We start from the raw sequence: 25,235 nt of genomic DNA on the forward strand, positions 1-25,235 counted from the left end.
TAATTATATCGACCCTGTGCTGGAGTTATTTAATTTCTCATGGCTTAATTAGATAGGACTGTTGAGTAACTAAATGTTCCAATTCAAAACATGATCATCATGGGGATTTTTCTTACTTTTTCTTTTTCATAGCACAAACACTCTGGTATAGCACTCAGTGTCCTTAACAGGCATTGCATAATTAATTACAGTTTGCTACATTATGAATAGCTTATATGAAAATATATATATAAAAAACATATTTTAAATATACTAATCTATTGAGCATAATATAATAATATTATATTACAGATTTTTTTGCACCCTCAGATTCCAGATTTTCAAATCTCAGCCAAATATTATCCTATCCTAACAAACCATACATCAATGGAAAGCTTATTTATTCAGATTTCAGATGTATACATCTCAATTTCCAAAATATTAGCCATGTGACTGGTTTTGTGGTCCAGGGTCACATTAATATAATTACATAATATATAAAGTGTTTATATGTTTAAGGTTCAAGGTCCTTATATTTTCCACAGAGATATTGCATACATACAAATGATTCTCCCTTGTGCAACAACAATAATACAAATAGAGTATCAAGAATATGACATGAATAAAAAGAAAAGAAAGAAATAACTATATATATATATAAATATAAATAAATAAATAATTCAATTTTCCAAATATATATATATTTTTTTACAAACACAGGTATATAAAATGTTTACTAAAACATTTCTATAAATTTTTGTTAGAAAGTTTTGTGATTGAAAGTGCATTATGGTAATACAGGAACAAATTTCTTATTTTGTTATTGCTCACATTTATAATAAAGTGCACTGAAATAAATCAATTGCAATATATTTCATCATATAACTCAATTACTTTGTGTTGTGTTTTCTGTCTGTGACACAAGTTTGAATGTGTGTGTGTGTGTGGGGGGGGGGGGGGGGTTGTTTGGGGTTCACCTGTGGTAGATACAAGGGGTGGATGAGCTCCTACAGACCCTCATTCACATGTAATTAGTCTGCACAAAGGGCTCGTTAAATCTGTAATCCCACATGCCTCCTCTCCCTTTGATAGCGTTGGTCAGCTGTGAGCGAATGGCTATTATGCTCCTTATAAAAGAGGGGCAGTTCAGCTCTCTGTATTAAGACCCCCACTGTGCACAGCAAAACTGGGGTCAACAGCACCCCAAACACACATACATGCAGCAGAAACACTGTCTCGTCACATGTGTCATTAGATCAAACCCTGCAGTACCACCTGTTTCCAAAATAATATGGTGTGAAAGTGAATCTTAAGAGCTAAAAAATAGTAAAATACTGATTAAAGCTCTTGGCAAGCATAATGGCGAACATCGAAATCGAATACATTTTAAATAGAAATAAATGAGTTTTGTGTAAAACTTTATTCAACCAAATATCATAACTAAACCATCTGTATACAGTATACACAATACATATGTAATGCAATTTAATATATTATTAATAAGATTAATAATAATGCTTCTCTTCCTCTTTTTCTCTCACAGCCAGACCCAATATCTCCCTCATTTTTATTGGGTAGTTGTTTAAATATGTATAATCTTGAAGCCCAGCAGGCATGTCCATTATTACAACAAAAATGCAGAATTACATATATTTTTCACAAGGGTGTGGGATTTTAATGGGGTTATAATTTGAGCTCCTGCGTGCTTCTATCCCTTCTATGGTCTGAGCATTCAGATTTTAGCTCCATGTCTGATGTTCTTCTAGAGCATTTGTGAGGATTATGTATTTTCCATCTAATTGTGACAAACATTTGGCGCTGGTTTCGGGTGAGTGGGGAAATGACATTGCATCATCAGATTAAGTAGGTAATCCAGAGGTGTCTGTGTCTCTGGCTTTGTGTGGGAGGATATAATGAACACACTAATTAGGGGTATTATTTAGATAATGGGTGTAAATCTTTGTCTGAGTAGCTTAGGCGGTTATGATAAAACTGTAATGTGCAAATCCAAAGTCATTAAGATATTTAGTTGATTGTCCAAGATCTTTGGAAGGCGGCTAACTGATACCGCTGATTGATTCCCTTGTTCCCTGAACTTTTATGACTTGATGGGGGAAAAAAAACCTCAAGTCTCTTTCTCTTCTGCTCTTCTGTGCAGGAGTTTGGTAGTTTAATGGCTGATTGGATTTTACCGCCTTTGCAACAGACCATTAAAAATCCACATGAATGTTTTTTCTCCTCCTGTATCCTGATCTGTTCTCTGAAGACGTGAGAGTATAAATATAAGAGGTCATGTTTTCAGGGTCACTGTGGCTTTAAATTTTCTTCCAAATAGAGGCACATTACCTTTCTTTATGCATTCTAGCTAGCACATTTAACACTAAACTAGGGGAAAGGCTACTTGATACTGATATCGCCATCTGATATTTCTTAATATTTGTCATCGTCCGCGGCAATGCTGTATCAGAAATCGACGTAACTGAAACAGATAATACAAACGTAAATAGCGCTATCTCGTATCTCAGTTAGAGATTATCATGCTTTAGTGTTTAGTCTTTTCTCTTTTCAGAAATATTAAGATAATATACAAGTAAAATTATTAAATAAAACTGTAGAATTATAAACTATATTAAAACTCAGTATTAACTCAACATTTCATGTTCAAGGATACAAATGACTGTACATCATCTTTTATATTCATATATATGAATTTCAGCACAATAATACTCCAAGGATACCAGAACTTTAAAATAATTATTATGTTAGCATCAATACCAGAGCATTTGAACTCTCCAAATGTATGAACATTCCAATTCTAGAACATAAAAGCAAGAATCTCAGCATCATTTCAGTTAATGTTCCAATGTCGACATAAATTTCAAAGTACAGATACTACTGGTCAAATAGTGTCAATGCATTGTTTTATTATTGTTGCATTGTTGTATGTAATACTTACAGTACCTTATGCCTCTGAATCTATGCCTGCCTACCTACCCTCATATCAATATCAAATTTAGATCTAGAACACAGTTCCAGTAGTGGGATTGAATGTGAGATTGAATAAGTGCACTCAATAACGGTCCACAATGGTTTTGGACACCCAAATGGCTGTTCCCTCAAATAGAGCCCTATTTAAAGTTTATGGCTTTTAGTAGGATTATATTAGCCTTACTGTTATCTATAAATTAGTGTGCTCCAAAACAATGACAGAATTCGCATTTAGAAGCCAACCCCAACGTTGAAAATGAAAATCAGGTCAGAATCAGATTGACGTTGATCTCCGACGTTGGACAGGCGTTGTATTGTGGTTGAAAATGAAAATCGGGTTGACGTCAGAATCCAACATCACCCGACTTTTATTTCCAGCCAAAATCCAACGTCAAACCTTTTAATAATAACCGCCAAATAATACTCTGGTAAAGTACATATACTCAAAAAGTGTAGGCCTACTTAAGTACAGTATTCAAGTAAATGTACTTTGTTACTGTCCACCTCTGGATCTAGAAAAATTCTAGTAAAATTCTATTCATGTGTGAATACCAGCATCAAACACATGATGTTCTAGATCTATAATAAAATTTCAACATTTTCGAACAGTAGAACTCTCCTAATGTCTTGAGCATCAGAACATTTCAGTGATCTAGAACAGTAAAATTCTATTCATGTGTGAATACCAGCATCAAACACATGATGTTCTAGATCTATAATAAAATTTCAACATTTTCGAACAGTAGAACTCTCCTAATGTCTTGAGCATCAGAACATTTCAGTGATCTAGAACAGTAAAATTCTATTCATGTGTGAATACCAGCATCAAACACATGATGTTCTAGATCTATAATAAAATTTCAACATTTTCGAACAGTAGAACTCTCCTAATGTCTTGAGCATCAGAACATTTCAGTGATCTAGAACAGTAAAATTCTATTCATGTGTGAATACCAGCATCAAACACATGATGTTCTAGATCTATAATAAAATTTCAACATTTTCGAACATTAGAACTCTCCTAATGTCTTGAGCATCAGAACATTTCAGTGATCTAGAACAGTAAAATTCTATTCATGTGTGAATACCAGCATCAAACACATGATGTTCTAGATCTATAATAAAATTTCAACATTTTCGAACATTAGAACTCTCCTAATGTCTTGAGCATCAGAACATTTCAGTGATCTAGAACAGTAAAATTATATTCATGTGTGAATATCAGCATCAAACACAGATGATGTTCTAGATATCAATAACGAAGGGTACAATTTCAACATTCTAGAACATTAGAACTCTCCTAATATGTCTTGAGCATCAGAACATTCCAGTGATCTAGAACAGTAACGTTATATTCATGTGTGAATACCAGCATCAAAACACCTCCAATGTTCTAGATATCTATAATGTAAGCATACATTTCAACATTCTAGAACATTAGAACTCTGCTATGTCTTGAGCATCAGAACATTCCTGTGATCTAGAACAGTAAAATTATCTTCATGTGTGAATATCAGGAACAAAATATATCCAATGTTTTAGACTAATAGATATCTATAACATAGGCATAAGCTTTCAGCATTCTAGGACATTAATATGGACTTCAGCAGAACACTGCAAGGATTCTAGAACATGTACATTTTCTTCATGTACACTCTTAAAAACAAAAGTTCTGAAACAAGTTTTTGCAGGGATGTCATAGAACTACTTTGTGTTCTCTGAAGAACCTTTCAGTGAGCAGTTCTTAAAAGTATAATTTTTCTTAGTGTGAACATCATAAGATTAATCTAAAGAACCTTTTTACACTATGAATAACCTTTTATGCAATGAAATGGTTCCATGGATGTTCTTCATGAAGCCATAGATTCTGATAACCTTTAATTTTAGAGTGTATAAACAACTCTCTTCATGTGTGACCTCAGCATCAGCACATTCCCATGATTCTATACATCAGAACTCCCCTCATGAACCTCAGAGCACTCACATAATTCTAGAAGAGTAGAATCCTGAAAGCCCAGATGGATCGATAAAGATGGGCTAACCTCAGATTAAACCCAGATTTCAACCCTGGTTTGTTTCTCTGGGGATTTACACAGAAGTATATCAGTCCAGATCAATGCAGCTGTCTGAACTAGGGGTTAAAATGGCTGTTAATCTATCTAGTTGAACACTGATGGCCACGCTAACAGCTGAAGCAGGGCTGAATCCGAGCATACGAAACCCAGGTCAGGACAGACAGCAGAGATGGACTGTATATATGTGTGTGTGTGTGTGTGTGTGTGTGTGTGTGTGTGTGTGTGTGTTTAGCTGTTAGTGAGCACTAAATGGTTCAATTGCACATTAAAAGAATAATACTTCTTTGTTTTGAACTTTCCCCACTAACAGGGAATGTTCTGGCAAGGTTATCTAAAGTTATGAACAAGCGTTCTTCCTGTAACATTTATATAATGTTAGTTCAAAGTAATCTGGTCTTTAATAATGTTCTCAAAACGTTTTTTTTTTTTTTAAATGTTACTACTTGTTTCAGAATGTTTAGAGAACATTCAAATATAACATAATGTTTGAACAATTATCAAATGTTTCCTTAATGTTCGCATGACTGAGTAAAAATGTTATGTAAAAAGTTACGAAAAAAATGGGAACATTACCAAAACATTCTTAGGACATATTTTTGTTAGCTCGGTTGTGTGTACATGATATGATTGTGTATTGTATGTACATTATATGCATGAATATGCATGCAATTAAATATGCTTAAAAAGTGTGAGACAAACAAGAAAGTTTTGTTTTTTTATAATACATATTTTCTCTTTTTCTCCACTCAAGTCTCACTAAAGCGTTCACCACGTTTAGGTCACTTTCCCAAGAGCCTGTCTCCCCCTTCCCAAACAGATAAAAAATAGAGAAAGTAGGAAAAAAAGAATTGAGTGGTTTAAGGCAGGACACCATCTGTCCTCCGCCATAAAGGACCAAGGACATCTTGCGGTGTTTGTGTGTGTGTGAGTGGGAGGGTGAGATTGTGAAGTGGTTTGCTGGCCCAACAGAGGGGCTAGAGGTGAGAGATTTGGAGAATGAAGGGGTGAAACAGAGAAAGGCTGAGTGGCTGCTCACAGAATTCCTGCTAAGAGTGAAGCAGTCTGCGCTGTCTCTGGTGCTCCATTTAAAGCTGCCTCTGTGTGTGTGTGTGTGTGAGTGTGTGTGTGTGATTAGTGGACCCCCAATTGTTAGCGATCTCCTAAAGCTGCCTCTTGCAGCTGTGACCCCCGCGACCCTGTGGCACCATGGCAACCGTGAGACCTCCATCCTCTCCCAAAACTCCCATTAGTTTCCAGTGTCATCTTGTCTATCTAAAAGACCAAAATAATTCAAAATATAGACAACTGCAAAACTGGCCTCATTTTACATCCAAAAGGGGGATTTCACAGCAATGAAATAAAATAACCATTTTTTTGGCTCCCCAAAGAACCTTTCAGTGAGCAGTTCTTAAAATAACCAATGTTTTCTTAGTGTAATGAACACTTTAAAAGTGCGGAAAGAACCTTTTTACACTATAAAGAACCTTTTGTGCAATGAAAAGGTTCAATAGATTTTAAAAGGTTCTTCATGGAACCATTAATGCCAATAAAGAATCTTAATTTTTCAGAGGAAGTTGTAATCTCTTTCTAGATTTGTGTACAAATACATATGTATCCCTTTAAAGAACTATTCCACATTGTGAGATGTACTAGTCTTTTTCTGCCAGGACATTATTTGTTAGGTCTACGGCCATTTACTTTAACCATATAATGCAACACAATGTAATGAGTAATTCAAGATATGGAAAATTCCTTCATATTACCACAGTATATTTCTTATAGTGCAGGTTCACATAAAAATAATTTTGAGTTGTCCCTTATTTTCTAAAAATCACATTTGAATTATTTCTACCATATAAAACAATTATTGTTGTAAAGTTTAAGTTTGAACTAAACTAGAAAAAAAGAATGGTTGATTAAAAACTCAACTTTTCTTTAACATTAACCCAAGTATCTGCCAAATCTCAAGTTACAACACTTATTAACTGTTGCAAAACCATAATAGATTAATATGAGAAACCCTTAAAATATATTTTTTTGTCATAAATTTCTTGTTTTGATGATAGTGATGGCTGATTTTACAGTATTTTGGCAGAAGCTATCGTTTCTATGGTAATTTTTTAAGGGGAGGACAGCAGAAGTGAAAAATGCCTCTGGGATGATACAGTTTGTCTTCATCAAACGGAAAGAAATAAAGATAAATTGATGAAATAGCCGTAACAGAAGGGGAACAGAGTACCATGACACATGCTAGTGCCGTTCGACTACATTTCCATACACAAAGCAATTCATGTACACACACACACATTACACACACAACCTCCCAGCAGTGGCTAATGAGATGGTTCTTCTGCTCAAAACAGTCAGAGTGTGTTTAATGAAAAGTGGTGTGTGTGTGTGTGTGTGTGTGTTAAATGAAAGTGTAATTACTTTGTGTATATTAACAGATGTGCTCTGTTTGCCATGGTCCAGTGCAAACGGACCGAGGGCTGTTTCATGAGATTGTGTGTGTGTGTGTGTGCTAATGTGTGTGTCTATGATGGCTGTGAGAATACTTCATAAATTCACTTGCGTGTCTGTGGAGGTCAGCGTGTCTCATAACGACCCTCAGTGTTAGCAATAAATGCTAACTCGTTTTATTGCTAAAATGCGCCCTATAAAACGCCACAGCAGCACAGCACCAAGTGTGTCTTAATGTAAACATTATAAACTAATGCTCTCTTTGGAATGAATCACTCTTAAAAATAAAGGTTCCAAAAAGGAGTTTTTGCAGTGATGCCATAGCAGAACCATTTTTGGTTCCCCAAAGAACCGTTCAGTGAACAGTTCTTAGAAGAACATTTTTTTTACGTCAAGAACATTTTAAAAACAAAGGTTCTTTATTGGCATCTGTGGTTCCAGGAAGAACCCATATGGAACCTTTACATTGCACAAAAGGTTTTTTATAGTGGAAAATGGTTCTTTAGATTTTTTAAATGTTCTTTACACTAGAAAAAATGGTTCTTTTAAACTGTTCACTGAGATGTTCTTAGGGAAACCAAAAACAGCTCTTCTGTGGCATAACCACCTTATGAAACCTTTATTTTTAAGAATATTTTGTTCAATGTAAAGGTTACACGGATGTTAAAGGGTCTTCACGGAACCATTGATGCCAATAAACAACCTTTATTTTTAAGAGTGTGGAAACCAAGGAGGTCTGTGTCCTTCTTGAATACAAATGAATGCAAACAGAAATTTGATGCTTGAGGCTTGTGTGTGTGTTTGTGTGCACATGAGCCAATGCGAAATCTCCTGTCACCGTCAACCGGCACACATCACATACTGTTTTTCTGGAACGTTCTGCTCTTGTTTCTGACTGTTTGTTTGTGTGCTTGAATGTTAATGAAGTGGGAGCCCAGCCGCTGTTTACAGGCTGGAACAGTCGTTCCAGGAGTCTGACCTCCTTAGAGGGACACGCAACACTTTGTGAATGAGGAATGTGTGTGTGTGTGTGTGTGTGTGTATTGTTAGTGTGTAATTGTGTGTATGTGCCTGTGTGTTTCAGGATGTGTAGGTGTGTGTGTTGGTCTGAGGAGGGGAAAAAAGAGGCACTCACTGCTCCTATTGAACTTGACCTGCAGGCCTGATCAATGTAGCACAGCGTGTGACGGAATGAGAGAGCCGACTTATTACCCTGGAGAAAGAGCGAGGAGAGAGAGAGATGATGGAAGGCAAGACACTTTAGTTAAAGGCAGAATCTTGAAGGGGTAAAGAGAGCCGACGGGAAAAAAAAATGTAGTGCAGCATTTGTATTTCTCCTTTGCTGAGTCTGTGTATTTCCATTACTCAGAAGAGGACGCTCTGTGAGGTTCATTTGCACACAAGAAAAGCTCTTTGATCTGTGTTATAGGATGTTTAAAACTGCTGAGTTTGCCCCAGATTAGCTCTCTTGTTTTATTATCTTAGCAGAGATGAATTCAGGGATGAATGATCGTTGCAAAGGTTGTCCACCATCCTCTTTCCTTTTGCTTTTCTATATGCATCCTGCTCAATTTAATAGTCATGATGTTTTGTTTACATTTTGTTGAGCATGTTTAAGACCATATATTTTCAAGTGTCTGATTCTGATACAGTTTCTTACAGATGTTATTCAGACTCTAATCTTGATCCATGGTTTCGATTCTGATTCTGATTCTGATCCTGACTGTTCTCACAAGTGATATCTGTAAAGATTACTATAACGATAACTATATGAGCGTCCACACCAACGAACAATAACATTCTGTTATTCTAAGCTCTAGCTGCAGTTAAGTCGGATGGATTCTGATTGGCTGTCAGATTTCTTTTATTGTTCATCAGCTAGAAAAAATTGTTTTGAAAGTGATTTCAATAATATTGTTCCTCTGTGTTGTTATCATTATAAGGTTTGGATGTCTCTATTATCATAGAATTAGTATTATTAGTATTAGTTATTGTTATAGTTATCATCCTTGGTGTGAACAGGCCTTGATTCTAATTTTGTTCCTGATTCGAATCTTGATCCTTTGATTAAGGGTGTGTTCACATTTGGCAGGTTTGGTTCGAATACATTTTCATGGGAACACATTTTCAGTGGGAAACAACACAGACCGAAGATGCAGCAGCAGATTTTTGTTTGTGTGCATGTGATGGAGGAATTCTTGGCACTGTTTTGACTCCTTTACATATTTCTCAGTGCTCAGCTAGTAAAAATACCATCATATGTATGCACATACAACCAGCACATTTAGCCCAGAACACAGCATTGTTTTTTAAATTCGGTAAGTTTGGCCACAAAAGTCTAAGAGAACCAGGACTAAATGTATCATTTTCTTTTGTGGCCCTGACCAAAATAACCATTAGAACCGAACAACAAGTGTGGACACTGATTTTGAGTTTTATTTTAGATTCTGTTCCTGACTCTGATGGCCAAATGTAAGTCTTTGAGTAGTTCTGATTGGCTGCATCCAAAAGCTAGAAAAGCTGCCTTCAGAGGACATATTCCAAGGTAGGAAGGCATCAAGGCACGTCCCAATCCAGCGTTAGCTTCACTTCCTGTCTCCTGAGATACCTTAATCTGATTGATTTTTGAAGGCAGCATAGATGTATCCTTCACTGCCTTTGATATCCCACAATTCTGTGCTTTCCATTCTGTGACAGTCAAAAATAAAGATGGCATCTGAAAGTTGCCATTGGTGGTCAGTTTGTGTACGTTTTTGACCAACGTTTTCCACTTCTGATGTAATTTCTGGTGATACATTTCTATTGTAGTAATTAAATATTAGTTAATTTCTCACCAAAGCTTGCTCTATTTTGCTGTAGATCATTAAACCGTTATGCTGCCTCAGAAGTCTGTCTGAAATCAGTTTCGCGAGGTACCTTTGTGCGCAAACGCTGCCTGCAAAGTCATTGCCTGATAGGGCAGTTAGGTAACAAGTCACATGCCTGTTTTTGGACACAGCCATTGACTGTTAATGCAGCAAAGCATCATGGGAATGTGCTGTTTTTGGTCTCTCTCTCTTGTAGGAGTGTATTTAATTGGGTTTAATTGGGTATTTATATATATTTTTAGGTTTTTAGTACCATAGGCTGCTTTGTCAAGTAGCACTTGTGTAGTCAAGGCTGTGAGAGAGATGGTTGATCTGGGTAGAACTATTTACCCATAACTCTGCATCCAGTGCACATCAGGTGTCCCATACACAAAAGAAATATATTTGAAATATATTTTCAGAATATATTTTGAAATATATTTTTGGAATATATGCAAATATTCGAAATTGGCCCAATAAATATATTTTGGTTAAATATATGTAAATATATTTTTTATTTTTTTGAAAATATATTTTAGTTAAATATGTGAATATATTTATATGTCAATATATTTACTAACAACATATATGTTCATATATGTTTTAACTTTTGTAAATTGTTATACTTGCATCATAAATATTGTGCATATGTTCAATATTTAAATGACTTCAGGAAAGATGTCAATAAAACACAACAATAAATCTAATAATTGCACTCAGTGTTAGGTACGTGCCACCTAATATGGCCTAATAGTCCTAGGAAAGCAACTATCTGTCATTGTACATTGCAGTCATTTAAATGTAAGTACAGTATTTATTATAGCTGTGTGTCATAATACAGTAGTGAAATATGGTAGCCTATTGTTGTGTATAGGGGAAAAGGTAGAGGAATTGCTATGATCAAGTACATTTTCGACCCTTCTTTAGCAAGCTAAACATTTTATGACCATATATTTTGTCATATATTTTACATTATATGTTATAAATGTAAATATACTGTATTTCACACTTAACATCATATATTTTTGTTATATTTCAGAATATATTTCAAAATGATAAATATAAGTGAACAACAATGCAAATATATTTCAATGTATTTGGAATATATGCCACATATATTTTTGACACTTTAAAATATACTTCAATATTTTTTTTTTCTTTATGGGGTGTGTGTGTGTGTGTGTGTGCATAAGGCACTGATGCACAATCCAGCATCTCTCTGATTATCCTCCCACGGCAACAGTGGCCTGATTGTCATGGTTACGGTCATGGTTAAGGTCACCGATACGCCTGTCTGGGGCGTAATGTAAATTAGAGGTTGTGGTTTTTATCAAGGGTCACCGTCCTGGGTCCCGACCCTCTGGTGGCCTTTGGCCTTTTCTCACCTGTTTGTGATCGATGGGTCTGGAAGGTTTGATTGATTGCCCCTCAAAAATGCCACAGGAGCAAACTAAGATACTGCTTATCTGCACACGCTCATTTGACTTCTTGTGAGGTCACAGATGTCGGTGCATGTGCAACTGTATGTGTCTTCAAATAATATATGTTGCCCGTCTGCATGCGGTGTGATTTCTAAATCAATTGCACGGCTGCCAATATTAATTGATGTGGCTTTGAGTAGCAGAAGGCCGTCCCACCCACAAGATCCCTCAAATTCAATTTGGAATCAGAGGGCAGAGAAGAGGTGAGCGACTCAATATCTCATTCATTTCAACAACACACAAACACACACGGACGCACACACATCACAAATACCCCAGAAATAGACCCCCACCACTGCTACCCCACATAAAACCTCAGATCTCAAGAGCAGGACTTATTAAAGACCACTTGCCCAAAGTAAATCCCCCCATGCCCTACTCTCCACGCATGCCGGGTAATGACTTGGCTTGAGTTTTAATGTCTACACTGCCCCTGGGAAGACAGCGTGCATCTTTTTTTTTTATTGTAAAGCTCACAAAACAGCCCTGGCATTCATCAGGAACGCTAAACGTTAAATACTCACTGAAAATGTTCATCAACCTCCTGCTCCCTTCACTCCTCCTGCCTGTTAGTGAGTGAGGAGGAGAAGGAGAGAGTGTGATAGAGGAAACGCTCCAGTGCTCGGAGTCGCAGTGCCCCCGAACTCTAACCCGTGATAGATTGGATGCTCCTGCAGCGTGACAGACGAGCGATTGATGGAAGGAATGGCGGATAGATGAAGGGAGAAGCGTAGAGAGATGGTGTGAGGGGAAAACAGAAGGGAAAGAAGCTCGAAGCGGGTGCTTTCTTTAATTGTATACAGTAAAATGTTATTTTACCTTTATTGGAACAATAATGACGTTATTATTATTATATAAATTATATAATTATAAATTATTGTTATTATATAAATAATTTACATTTAAAAATGATAACAAATAGTTTAAGATCACTGTCAGATATTAAAAGAATATTCCAAGTTCAAAACAAACTGTATTGACAGCATCTGTGAATGAAGTTGAGTTACCACAGAAAACGATTTTGACTCATTTCTCAGTTTATAAAAACAAAGTTTTTACAGCAATGCACTTTCTGTTATTTCAGTGTTCTTTATTGGCATCAGTGGTTCCATAGAACATTTTCATTGCACAAAAGGTTCTTTACATTGCAAAAAGGTTATTTAGATATTCTTTGAAGAACTGTTTACTGAAATATTTTTTGGGAAACCAAAAATGGTGTTTGGCATCATTGTGAAAACCCCCATTTGGAACCTTTATATTTAGGAGTGGTGTTCCTGTGAACAGTCAGGGTTTGATCCGAAATGCATGAACTGATAAAATATATAACTTAAATGTAGTTCATATAAAATGTAAATATATAAAATATATAACTCACCGGGCACTTTGGTACCCTTACGAAAAATAAGTATTCAAGTTCATTTTTTGAAGTATACTTAAGTAATGTTCAAGTATATTTTTAAGTATACTTTATATAGTAAGTATTAATATCAATGTGTACTTGTAGTAAACTTGTAAGTTTACATTTAAAGTATACAAAGTAAAGTAGTCAACTTTAAGTACACAACTAGGTTTCTCATTTGTAATGCATCTGTACTACAAGTAAAATGATAAGTATAGGCTACTAGTAGTTTACTATTTTAATACAAATAATAATTTTTTTAGTTTATAAAAAGTACACACTGAAGTAGTTTAGTAGTTTATACTGCAAGTATACTTGTAAGTTTTCTTTAAGTGAACATAACATTATACTTATAGTTTACTATTTCTATATTATTTTTGCACTTGCACTTTACTACTATGTTCAAATGTAGATATTATTTTTTATACTTGAAAAATACCTTTAACTGTACTTTAACTAATTTTAAAAACATTTTATTAGCTTCATGTCTGTAAATTTCATAAAGAAAGGCAACTTTTTAAACAAAAGAGTTGAGAAAATCACATTTTTGTCAAAGACTACGCCTTGATCAGATTCAGAACGATTATCAAAACACAGATGGAGTAGATCGAGTCCAACACCCCCAAAGCTTCACAGTCGTGGGGAAAAAGTAAAGTAGAATTAAAATAAATCCCTATGTACACAGTGGACTAGCCTACACAAAAATTCAGAGACGCAGAATTAGAAACATATCTGTTTTATATCAATCTTCTAATCAATATTTTCAAACAATGTAAGTTTCAAAAGACTGTATATGAAAAACTATGTAAATCAAAAAAGTTCAAAGATCAAAAGAGTTAACACAACTACAAGCCAAGTATACTTTGAATACTTAATTATACTTTTAAGTATATCTCGATCAAAGGATTGAGTACAAAAATATACTTGGACTTCTCTGCAGTATAAGTCAAGCACACGTAAGTATAATTTAAAGTATATTTCTGAGAAATATGTAAAATGTAGACTGAAAGGATACTTTCTTATTTTAGTTTAAAAGAAGTATACTAATAGAACACTTGAATAAACTTCTTTTTCGTAAGAGTACACCTGTTCAACTGCTTATTAATGCAAATATCAATCACGTGCAACTCAATGCATTCTTTTGGCATGGACAAGACGAGCTGCTGAAGTTCAAACTCAGCATCAGAATTGGGAAGAAAGGTGATTTAAGTGACTTTGTTAAATCTATGCCACAAAGAATTAAGGCAGTTCTGAAGGCAAAAGGGATCCAACCCCGGTAAGGTGCACCAAATAAAGTGGCTGGTGTAAATGTAAAAAGTTATTCAACAGACGTTTAATTCTAGGCAGAGGAAGTTCTATTTATGTGTTGCTGACATTATTCCTGTGGGTATTTTGCGTTACTTTACTTGCCTTTCATGGTTATAAGATAAGCTGAAAGATTTGCAGGGACGAGATAAGTGATTTTATCACACTATTATTTTACACTTCATTTATTGATTTTTGTTCAATTTACCAATTGAGGGACAAATGACAATCATTTTCTGTGGTAATCGACAGCATCTAAAGTTTGTTTTGAACCCAGACTACTGTACTGAGGTAATATTGAATATTCATGATCAAATCCTTATTATTCATAGACTTCCCCAAAATATTCATGATATCAGTGCCTTTGGCTATTATGTGTTTTCAGAGCACAGAAATGATTCTTCACTAATTTCATCTGAGATCTAATCTTATCAAAATTCTGGCAGTGCGGAAGGCCCGACTCGAGGTTTGTGTGTCTCTGTAATGGAATTTGTTTCACTGCACAGAGTTTAAGCACAGCTAGTGATTCAGTGCAGCAGGGCATCTGGGTCTCTCTCTCTCTCTCTTCCGGCCTCCACGGCACAAGCGTCATTTGTTGACTGGCAGGCAGCGTGCCAAGAGCAGCATCAGTAAAATGCTGCTGAATTATACAGCCTTTACGACTCACGCTATAAAGCAGCCGTTTAAGGGGAACATCGCCATTTAAAGCAAAGACATAGTGTTGCTGTTTAAAGCTTTTATTGTCCATAAAACAGACTCACATTGATTGTCAGGGAAGGGCCCTTCACTATAGGTTGAGCATAAAATGAATGTGAAACAGGTGTGTGTGTATTCTTATAGGGATGTTTCAGGTGCATGTGCATGCTAAACATGATAATTCCTCTGTATATTCCTCAAATATATTTCTTTAATGATATGTTGTTTGTGTGTGTGTGTGTGTGTATATATATATATATATATATATATATATATATAATACATAAATTAGTTAAATGCACATACATATCTACGTACACAAGGCATCTCTCTCTCTCTCTCTCTCTCTCTCTATATATATATATATATAAGCTAGTTGCTTATATGTGAATATGCATAATTTCACACCAAAATTAAAAGAATTAAGTCATTTTATTTTGTTACAGAAAATAATGATTATGATTTTTTTCAATGTGACATTTTCATTAAATTTAGAAAATGAATGCATAATTATAATGCAATTTTTTAAAAATATATTATTAAAGTAATTTAAAGTAAATTATTAATATCTCATGGTAGTAGTTGTACTGCCTTTATATTCATAATTAAAAAGACCATTTTTCTTTATCACTAGCCTAATGTAATGATAATCTATTGAGAATCATAGTTGAGAATATGGCAATTACAACAAAACTCATTATGGCAATGAGAATTTAAAAGGATAATGTGCGTAATTGTTATTAATATAATGTCACAAAGCAAAAAACAAAACATTTGCTATATATATATATCATTTCTTATTTTTTGTGCATGGTTTTAGTTTCATTCACCCATGTGTGTGTGCAGGTATTTGTTTGATGAATTGGTGGCTGTTGTTTCTTACTCTCTGTAAAGCTGTTTAAGAATCCAGTCACATTCTAGACCGGCAGTAAAAGAGCCCTCTCCCCCTCCTCTCTCTCTCTCTCTCTCTCTCTCTCTCTCTCTCTCTCTCTCTCTCTCCTCCCCTTCATCGTTTTCTCCTTCCCTGTAGCTCTTTCACACTCCTTTCTCTGTGTGCCCCCCTTTACCTCCCCCACCTCGGCTCTCTCTCTCTTTCTCTCCGTGCAGCTGATAAACCCTCTCACTGCGTTTCCAGGTCTGCCACCCTCACATCAGCTAGACACTGATCTCTGCCAAGCTGTCAATCAAACACGGTACAGACGACTGATACGCAGGTGAGAGACAGACAGCGAGAGAGAGAAAGGAGGAGAAGGAGGAGGAGGAGGAGGAGGGAAGGGTTGCTAAGGTCTCTCTTGATTCCTCACCGTCTCTATGATACACTTTCTCTCCGTTTTATGACTCTCGTCCCTTCATCTTTCTCCTCGTTTCTTGTTTGCGTCTTTTGGTTTTTGTTTAGTTTCGTCTGCCACTGCCAGTATAAACACACCTGCCTCGTCCTCGCAGGTTTGACACGCCGGTGATTGACAGCCGCACTGAGGTGCGTTCAGTCAGCGCGAGGGTCTGAGAATGAGAACGAGAGAGCGCACTGACAAACAGTATGGCGTTTTAAATGTCATTCTTCATATCTGTCCACTTCAGAGTGTGTGTTCAACCCGTATCACACTGCTGCAGCCTCAACGCACACACATACGGCGGCCGGAGACCAAAGCAAGTCTACTTATTGTGAGCTTCTTTGTATTACTTCTTTTCGTGCTTGACACACAGAAAGTGAATAATCTGGTGCAAGCGATGCGATAGCGACCGAACAAAAGAGAGATTCATTCAGCAAAATGCCAGTCATCATTTTCAGCAGAATATATCACGGTGATATAACATGCTGGGCATACCACATAAAACCATACTATTTGCCATTTATTAATTTTTGGACATAGCATAGGCCTACACTTTAAAAAACGTCAATGTGCCTCTTTCTTTAGAGGTTCTCAACCTTTTTTTTTTGTGTGGTCTTCTGAACCTTAAAGGAACACGCCGACTTTTTGGGACTTTAGCTTATTCACCGTATCCCCCAGAGTTAGATAAGTCCAGACATACCTTTTTCATCTCCGTGCGTGCCGTAACTCTGTCTGACGCACCCACCGCTAGCCTAGCTTAGCACAAAGACTGGAGGTAAACGGCTCCAGCTAGCATACTGCTCCCAATAAGTGACAAAATAACGCCAACATTTTCCTATTTACATGTGGTGATTTGTATAGTCACAGCGTGTACAAATAACAAGGTCACATGAGACACAGCCATCTTCTAACCGTATACATACTGGGAACTATATTCTCAGAAAGTGAAGCACTGCTACTTCTGCGGAGTGATTTACTCCAACTCTGAGCGAACTCTCTTCTCCTCACCACAGGGCTTCTCAGGCGCTGCGAGCAAATCACTCCGCCCATGTAGCAGTGCTTCGCCCTCTTGCCAAATAAATTAAAGTCAGCATGAAATGGAAAGAATGATTTTATTTTCTCCCCTATTGTGACGTATATCCGAGTCAAACAGCTTCTTAAAATGTTTGGTTGGAGGTTGGATAGTTGTCGTTTGCTAATAGAGTTCTATGATGACTTATTTTTGTAGGCTAACCCAGAAGTTAGCATCACCCAATATGATATTTGCTTTTGGATTTGCTTTGACCAAAAGAAGTGTATGATTATACACTTCATCATGATAATTTTCACAAATGAACACAACTTCAAAGAAATTTTGAAACCTAAATTTTGAAACCTACACTACGGTCGCCTGACTTCAGCGTCACCATCACTATAGCTTTTGACAACTCTTTCAGTCTTTGTTTAAAAACATTTTCCGTGAATGTTCGAGTTATAGTTGTTTGCAAGAGTGTGATAGGCTATGAAAGCCAGCTAGTGAGTAGATGAGTTTACCTGTTCGGCTGGTGATGTTTAATGTCCCTGTTAACCTCTGCAGTCCCATTTAGACACTTCAAGACAAGTAAAAGCTTTAAAAAAGGGGAAGAGTTTCTGAAGTATTTTATTTTGTAGAATAAAACGTGAAAATATCTTGACCTTATTTCAGGTATAGGCTATTTAACCAAAAACCCATTCTAAAAAACGCACTTACTGCATCCGAATAGGCTTACTTCCATATAGTAGGTGAAAACCATATGTGGGCCGAGTAGTATGTCCAAATTCATAGTAGGCTATTCATAAAACAGTATGTGAAAAGTACCTGGATGACCTACTACCTCCGGCGAGATTCTGAAGTGTGCATTTGACTGATACTTTACTGTCCCATAAGTCCATGGGAGAGGATTTCCACGATAATGACAACATGGCAGATGTAGTACGTCTACTATATATTCATATAGAACATGCTTTTTAACAGTTGCAAAGTAAGTTTCAAACCAAATGTAGTACCTACTAGGCTATATGCAATTCCGGACACAGCAATTGACTTCGGGACGATGGAACCAGAAATATTGATTCTGGGTTTTGGCCTACAAAATTACATCATCCCTGCAGCACATTACTGCAATCTCATGTAAGGGGGAAGTTGCTTGATGGGATAGATCTTTGCCAGGGAAACTGTTTAAAAACAGTAATTCCCTGTGTGCCAATTCACATAATATCCACCCTTAATAGTATTCAAGATTAGTGATCTTGAACAACCTAGATGGATAGCATGCGTATTGGGATGCAAGGATTATTTTTGCGATTCTGTGTTGTGTTTGGTACAGAAAATACTTGTCACCTTTAGTTTAGATGTTACCACTTGTCACCTGAGAAAACATTTTCTACAGTGAATTTTGTTCCCAAAATACAGCATGACAAAAGAAAGAGTCGGAAGCAATTACAATTCGCATTATTGTAACATAAAAAATATGATGATAGCGAAAAAGCGTGTGACTGTTGATGTTGTACTGGCGGCTGAATAACTGATCAGTTGGAGACATAAGAGCCACCATCATCTACATCTGAACAGCTGGAAGTTGGCAGGCTGAACGTTCACGGGGTCACGTTCAGTACAGCAATAGCATGACATTCAAATTGCACATAAAGCATAATTGCAACCCAAACCGGTGAGGTGTCTCACCATGGCAGGGGCCAAAGAACTTCACCACACTAAATTCAGCTTTATTCAACCATCCATTATGTAATTACACTCACGCATACACACAGACACAAAGACTTGAGCAAATGATCATCTAATTGCAGCGGAGCGGTTAACTGTATGTGTTGCTGTCCTTGTTGATTAGATTCTGTTTCAGTCTTTGCATCTGAATGTGATGTGTGAGGTGTTCGTGTGTTAGCGCATTAGCGAGGTGTCGGAACGAGGGGCCCATCAGCTCGTTAATGAGCAGAAACGCTAATCGTGTTTCACACTGACACAAACGCAATTAAAACATCTGTACCGCGGCGACCTGATCTTGCACGTCTTTCTCTCCTTTCCCTTAATGCTAATGTTTTGCAAACAGAGAGCGAGAAATTGCCAAGTGCAGTTGACTTATTATGACACCTGTCAATCATATTGGCTTTAAAGTCTTAATTCAGAGCAGTGATATCTCACTTTTCATAAATGACAAGAAGATAATAGCCAGTATGAAAGCTGCTGCCATGATGCTAAAGTGTTCAGAGTGATTGTTAGCACTGTGCTAAGTAGTAACATTCTGGTTGTTTGCTAGGTGGTTCCTTGTGAAAAAGTAGTAGTCATAGCATACTTAAACAAGTCACACACACAATATATAAACATACACAAACTTTTATATTAGATGTGATTAATCGATTTGACAGCACTGTTTAAAATTTACTTCAAAGTAAAACTTTAAATTTGACATTATTACAAATTGCCTGTCTTAAAAGTGCACTTAAGTGTATTAAGAAACATTGTCATGAAAGTGTTCTCTTTTTAATATTAATTTCATTAATATTATACGATGTGTGCAGTACCGTACACTACAAGTGCACATTCAATACAATTAAGTGCACTTCTTTTTCACAATGGGTCTCTATGACATTCTATTATGACATAAATCTCTAAGGTATCTATTTTTCCTATGTGTCAAAGTCGGATTCAAACTCTCTTCAAAACGCCACTTTTTGGGATAGTGGTTTGTTTAAATCCCTAACTCTAAATCTAAACAATAGTAATAGTGATGATTGCGTTGCATGAAAATAATAAGCATAATCAATGCATAGGATACAACTATTGATATGCATTTGTGGTCAAACACACTCAGCATGCAGAAAAGGCCTTTAACAAACCCAAAGAAAGGCACATGTCTCTGCAGGGGAGTGGGGTTTCTCATTTATTATGACAAATTAAAACCAGCGTTTAGATTATGATATTCTAAAGCTCAGAGATCTGTTAGAAAAACCCACCCGCGCTGCCTCGCTCTCTCCGTCTCTCCGTCTCACCCACAGCCCTCCCTCATCCTCTCTAAAATGATGCATGGATGGTCTGCCCGGTGTTGTCCTTGTGATGGATTAGAGCACTTTGGGGAAAATTTCAGTTCACGACCACCCTTGAAGAGAAGCTTAAGTAAAACTCTCTTTAATATTGTAATGGAGAACAGAGAGAGAGAGAGAGGCACCCAAAATGAAACCCCTTTAGATTATCTAATGTAGGATATATGATATGAATCCCATGTAACTTTGAGAGGAGGATAAGGTATGATTGACGCTCATATTTGCTGTTTTCCAGGCAGATTCACTGTATCCAGGAAAGAGTTGCAGATTAGGTCCGTCACAGTGTGGATTTCAGGTGATTTCTGTGGACAATGAGAAGTAATTATCATACTGAAGAGATATCAGACCACCTGCTGGTGTTTAATACACTTGGATGGCCTAACACTGACACATAGACCCTGATATTATTAAACCACTTCCTTAAGTAACCAGCGGCAATAAACAGGCCAGATGTCCATTATACATCAGTGCTCTTTAAAATATAAATAGACAAAATAGCCTAATGTCCAGTTAAGGTAGCCTATCACATATTGAAGACATTTGAATAGTGTAGAATGAAATGACAAACAGAACGATTTTAAACCCACAACCATTGGCTCCAATATGATAATGAGATTGTAATGATATGATAATTGTATGGTAATCTGGCAAGGTTATTCAGAAGGGGAGGGGAGGTTTCTGACGGAGCAACCGTCAAAATGTCACACGTTATTAACATTAAAAACACTAACTGAAATACACATATTGAAGGATAACACTGGATGAGACGGCTTCTATAACTCATAATTAGAAACTCAAATAATGCAAGCTAATAAACGGTAACATTTTGATGATACAGATAGAATTGTACAGTGATAGCCTATTTACAGACAGGATCAAAATAAAAAGCATTAAATAACAAACATGCCAAGACTGACATAAACTGGCAAATATACAGGATAATAATAAGACTTCACTGTCGAGGAATAATAAATATCGAGTTCTTCACAGTTTTGGGGGACGAGGGCTGGAAAATGTATGTGCAGTGCTGCTCTCTAGTGGTGAGTATTAGTAATAGCGTCGACATCTACTTCCACTTTCCACAAGTTTTTTTCCCCCACAGAAGTTTTTTATTATTATTTTTTTACACCAATTAGGCCTACGACTGTCTCTCAACATCGTTTCCACCACAGCAATGACCCCTAATCGTACACATCAATACGTTGATACCACATAAGTAGCGTTTTTCCATTACTTAGCAGTTTTTTAAAAAGTTTTTTAAGTACTTTCCAAGGAAAAGTGTCAGCTGGAGATGAAATATAAGAGACGTGATGTTCAGGGTAAATGTCCCTTATTTTTATTGTATTTTTTTTTTCCAATTATGCAAAAAGATTTAACATATCAATAAGCTGTGATAAATAAAGAGAAAACCCTGTAACTGATCTTCCTCCTTCCTTTAAATCCTTGCTGACCTGTTCTTATATAAATTTAAATTGGCTATGCATTCTAAATAAATAAAAAATGGATTGTTGAAATGAAGTGGTAAAATTAAATGCAAATAGCAGGTTTCAAACAGAAGCTATATGCTGGTTTATGTTGGCCTGATTTGTCTTTATGTCTGATATTGTGACATTGTGTCTTAGGTTGGAGTGACTCTGCAGCTCTACGGTGACGGTCAGTTGATGCGATTACAGACTTGAGGTCATTGTGTGTGCATGTGTTTGTTTATTATATCAAATCAATTGCTGTTCTTCAGAGTAAGAAATATTTCTATGCAACCATCAAACTAACATTTAGCACTAGCATTTAGCAGTTTTGGTCCGCAATCAATCAATCAACCAACCAATCAACCAATCCATCCATCCATCCATCCATCCATCCATCCATCCATCCATCCATCCATCCATCCATCCATCCATCGCCCTTCTTGTTCTTTCTGACAGTTTTACCGTATCCAGGTTGATTCAATCTCTGATGATTGAAGCGGTGGAGGCCATCAACAACATGTTGAAAAATCTCACATTTGGCTACAGGATCTAGACACCTGCTCTGATGTGACCACTGCACTGCAACACTCTGATGTCTTCAAGGACAAAAGTGCTGGTGGCAATTCAATGTTTCAGACTGTAATGGGAGACCATTCAGAGGTTTCCATCACAGTGGCGCGATTTCTCACTATAGGGGTTATGTTTTGTTTAATTGTTTCAGAATGCCATATTTTAAATCTTTTTTCAACAATGTTCTTATGATCACAGATCAGTTATGGTTCAACAGCTGGGGTTTTGAGCAATAAAACCTGTTTTCCGATATTCAAGAGGACTGTGCTTGAAGATGACCACCAGGCTCAACCAATCGCCTAAATTCTGCGCTAAAGATTGGCATAATAACCACAGACGAAGATTTTGGATGCTATGCCATGGACCATCTTGAGGCGCACGCCAAAATCCAGAAAATGTTTGCGTCGTACCGTGTCGTGCTACCTGATTTTCTTGACGATGAAAACTTAGATTCAAAACTCAATGAAACTTTCAAACAAATCGAGAGCACCCCAAGAGTCCTTTGCCAAACCTCACCACATGTTTTCTTTGTTTGAGAAACTCTCCCAACGCATCTGGACGTTTCTGGATCGCTGGTGATAGTTGGGCTAAGTCAGTCGAAGTGCTAAACAACCGTTCCCTGAATGAGGTTGGATTCTTGGAATAACCCTTTTTTCAGGATACTACTCTCATTTCATAAAGTACCAGAATAATCTAAAGTAGATCTAAACCCTGATTCACATCCAAACAACACCATCCTGCAGCACTTACTAAGAGGAGAGTTAAATAAAAGCCCTGAAGAAATAAGGGTAACCCTGATGAAAGCGATATATACCTTTATTCAGTGCAGTATAGGGCTGGCTGTGAAGTCTGTCGCTAATTAAAGACATCTGTTCCTGAAAAACCTGCTGTGGAGGCTTTGATATCCAACGCTCTGAAGTAGCCTAAGTAATCACCTCTGTTATTCTCTGTAAAATCAAATAACACATATTCAAAAGCAATATTGTCATATTTTCCAGCTAAATGATGCCTTGGAAAAAACTAGGTTTAATGAGATGCATCAGTTCAGCAAATCTGGAGAATTGGAGACCGGCTATGAGGTCAACATTTGGGAAGGGGCAAATTGGGATACCTCAGAAAGATGTGGTAACACTGTGACTGAAGATTGTGAAGCCCTGCATGATCAACAATAACAGCATGTGTTTCCTGAATGACGGATACAGAAATTGGGTGAAAAAACAGCACAGTAAGTGTCTGATACCAGATTTGATCTTGATCGAGAATTTCATTTTGTGTATTCCTATCATAACTCTCTGCTTCTGGCAGAACATTGAATAAAATGCAACCACTTTTGTTTGCAACTGCTTTATCGCTCTTTTTGAAATATTTCTAGGCAAAAACAGGGTTGACAAGTCTGTGGTTTTCCTGTGGAATTGGGAAACTTTTTTACTGTTGCCGCAGGTTGATTCCCCCCACATATTGATACATTTTGTATAAATTATATTGTACTGAAATGTTTTATATTCTAAATTATAAAACTGCAAGTTTCACGATCACTATGATAATGGTTTTCATTTTGCATAACAGTGACTGGATATATAATTTAGGTATAGGGAAAGGCATATTTTGTGTTTGTGATCATTGCGTACGCTATGGGCTATTTTTCATTGGCCATTGCTAGTTTTGTTGCGCAGACCTGGCAAAAAGCACACTGTTTAAGCAAAAACAATATTATTCCACAAACACCATTCATTTATGGGTAAACATTTATTGAAGAGAAATCAATGGGTGGAGTAAAAGCTATTTACACATGACAGAACAAACTATGATACAATGTTCCTTTTAGGGCTCATTTTCATTCACTGGTAAAACTGGTCTACCTCTGTTGCAATTTGACCATTGTTTAAATAAAAGTTACTCTACTCTAGAATAATCTCCAGTCTGAGTTGTAAGTGAAATGTAGGCCTAGGCCTACAGCAAAGAAATAAGATTAATGCTCCACACTCTATTTAGTGTGTTTACAGTATCTAACCAAGCGAAACATCTAAATGAGAGTGTGTGTATGTGTAGACTTTGACTGTTCATTTGCCACTCATGCCAGTTTCTTGACTACGCTGATTAGAAGCAGTATTCCTCAGCTGTCAGGCTGACTGAAAACAATCAAAGCCTCCATACCCCCAATCACCACAGCTCTCTCCCCGAGCGCCGCCGCCGCAATCAGCCGCTGATTAGGGAACCTGTCGCCCTTCTCCAGCCTGCAGCGGGGGTTAATTCCTGCGTCAGATGGTGTCGCAGAGGGCCACGCAGAGGGGAATGAGAACGTGAGCTGGATAATATTGGACAGATATAGCCGACCTGTCAATCACTTGGGATTCACTGTAAAGGCTCAAAGACTCTCTCTTCATCTCTCAAAGACTCCCACCCCCACAGGGCTGGGATAATCTATTTAAGCCAAATGTGTGGATGCACCAATTAAATCAGACACTGTTTGGAAATTTTTGCATATTTTCAACACCTGAAAGCAATCTGATAACATGGTTGGATAAATAATGCATATTGCACATAGCATTTTGCATATTTTATTTC

At 36.8% G+C, this 25,235-nt stretch overlaps 1 pseudogene across 1 annotated transcript; it reads left to right on the top strand.

Annotated features, from left to right (window-relative positions):
- The first annotated feature begins 21,925 nt into the window (after positions 1-21,925).
- On the top strand, positions 21,926-24,114 carry LOC311082270 (G-protein coupled receptor family C group 6 member A-like; annotated as a pseudogene). The gene is made up of 5 exons: positions 21,926-21,953; positions 22,257-22,281; positions 22,557-22,796; positions 22,869-22,955; positions 23,121-24,114. The product of its transcript is annotated as a G-protein coupled receptor family C group 6 member A-like (transcript).
- Positions 24,115-25,235: the final 1,121 nt, after the last annotated feature.

Source organism: Abramis brama (assembly GCF_963993115.1).
Source record: "Abramis brama genome assembly, chromosome: 4".
NCBI classification, from domain to species: Eukaryota; Metazoa; Chordata; class Actinopteri; order Cypriniformes; family Leuciscidae; genus Abramis; species Abramis brama.